Source organism: Monodelphis domestica, chromosome 1 (genome assembly GCF_027887165.1).
Source record: "Monodelphis domestica isolate mMonDom1 chromosome 1, mMonDom1.pri, whole genome shotgun sequence".
NCBI lineage: Eukaryota > Metazoa > Chordata > Mammalia > Didelphimorphia > Didelphidae > Monodelphis > Monodelphis domestica.
This window is the reverse complement of record NC_077227.1, coordinates 469,194,934-469,197,159: the sequence shown is the minus strand read 5'-3', so window position 1 is coordinate 469,197,159 and position 2,226 is coordinate 469,194,934. Positions and strand designations below refer to the sequence as shown.

At 37.3% G+C, this 2,226-nt stretch overlaps 1 non-coding gene across 1 annotated transcript; it reads left to right on the top strand.

Annotated features, from left to right (window-relative positions):
- Positions 1–989: 989 nt before the first annotated feature.
- Positions 990–1,117, top strand: LOC103101688 (U6atac minor spliceosomal RNA). The gene has a single exon (XR_458381.3). It is a non-coding gene; the product is annotated as a U6atac minor spliceosomal RNA (small nuclear RNA).
- Positions 1,118–2,226: the final 1,109 nt, after the last annotated feature.

Here is a 2,226-nt window from a genome sequence, read left to right as displayed (position 1 = left end):
ATGCCAATTGATAGATATTAAATTAAAATAAAATAATAATGCATATATAAATATTTATAAAAATAAAATGTAAATATTTATAAAAATAAAATGTAAATATTTTTTAAAGTTTTACGACTAAAAATTAAGGGTTTGTTTTTTTCTTTTAAAAAAGTAAACATCAACAAAATGCAGAAATACTTTTAGAGCAGCTTGCTGACGTGGAGAGACACAAGTTTCAATGTCACTTCTGATCTTGACTTTTAGCTTGGCTTTTAGCAAGTGACTCTCTAAGCCTCAGTTTCCTTACTGTAAAACTGGGAATGATAGTCTTTACTATTTACCACACAGGGTTGTTGCTCGAAGGAGATAATATATGCAAACGCTTTTTGCAAACCATACAACAAAGTAAGAGGAACATCAATTCTTTTTCGTCATCACTCTGTGTTCGCCCTCGACCAAGCTATACTGGAACCAGTGATCTCGAGCGCCCCCAGGCGTCTCATCCCCGGGACCACAAGCATTCATTCTGTGCTAGTTTAGTGCACTAAGCGCAGCACGCGGGTCAAAGGAAGTTAACGTCCTGGTTCTTATTAGCAGATTCGCCCCAATGCATTTTCCATTTTATAACAAAGCTGTCAAACATTTAATGACTCTAATACATCATCTTCGTGTAACAGGTCATTTTTATCATTTTTAAGCCATATTTTAAAGAAAAATTTATCCTCACTGCAATCCTTGTTTTAGTTCCGGCATTTTCGTTGACGCGTTCTTAGCTTGCCTCTGATTGGACAGTCATATGAATATATTATAGACGCAAATAAAAAGATTCGTTTCTTTATAATATCAGTCACAGACGCCACTAAATTTTACAACTAGAATATTTTTCCTTCAAAATTACGTTTGTCTTTTGATAATTAGATTTCTAAAGCAAACCAAAATTTTAACCATAATCAAAAAGTAGTCTCTATTTTGGGACTCTATATAAGTAGTGTTGCAACCTTAAGCTTGTGTTGTATGAAAGGAGAGAAGGTTAGCACTCCCCTTGATAAGGATGGAAGAGGTCCTAGTGGCCTTTACAACACACATACGGTTAAGGCATTGCCACCTACTCTGTGGCATCTAACCATGTTTTTTTCAGACGGGCATTTCGGACTATTTCTCTAAATTAACTTAATTCACTGAATTGCCACGCTAGGAAAGGCGGCAAAGGATCGTGTAAGTACTACTCGTAAGAGAACGGAAGTCCAAGCAGTGTAAACAGCTTGTTTACAGTTGTAGGTATCCTCTATTCGGAAACCCGTACTGAAAGCAGTAGCCCAATTTCTTTACTGGGAACAGAACGAAACCAGAAATGTTCCCGACTTTTCATCCCTTTGATACGTGTATTTTACCTGCTTTGCTAAACTCTGCAGAGTGCTTGTAACACTTTTCACGAAATTGCAGTGAGAAACAAATGAGATGGCAGAGGTTTTGAAAATATTTTTTCTTTCCTAGTTTTTGTTATCGTTGTTACATTAAAAAAAATGTATTTAATAGAATTTATTCCCAGGTTTCTCAGTCCCTCCTCTCCCTCCCTACAGGGATATGTCAACGGGAACTGGAAACCCAACTTTGCTCTTTGTCACAAGAGTTCGACTGGAGGGTGGAAGGAGATCTCAAGACTGAACAATAGACCTTAAAGTAAGTGATGATCAGTTTAGGTGTAGCTTCCCCCTTTGTAGCAGAGATCCGTTCCCAAGAAGACTAACACCTGAACAGGGACTAAGTTCCTTTTAGAATCTATTGTAATTGGGCCACTCCCCGTTAGCCCAGCCTCTAGCTATGATTTTTATTCTCAAACCTGTTTTTATCCCATCAGTGTAGTCTGGATACTCCAATTTCCTTGTAGTCATGGTAATGGCAATCAATCATACTTCCCTGTCCTTGGTTCCCCAAATGGAATATAAAGTTCTCCAATTTCTAATGTTCCTCAGCATGGTGAGCCTCTCAGAGACACATTCCCAGAATTCCAGGCTCTGTGTAGCTGGGAATATTGAAACTATCCCTTTCCTGATTACAGACTTGGTTTTTCTGACTCCTGAAGTACTTTTGTGTTTATTCCAAGTTAACAGATGGATGGATAGACAGATAGATGGATAGACAGGCAAGCAGGCATTGTCTTTCATGTTTCTATTTTTCAGTTAACTCCGGACATTTACAAGTCATTTTTCAAATATTAAATCTGTATCTGTATATAATGTTCTT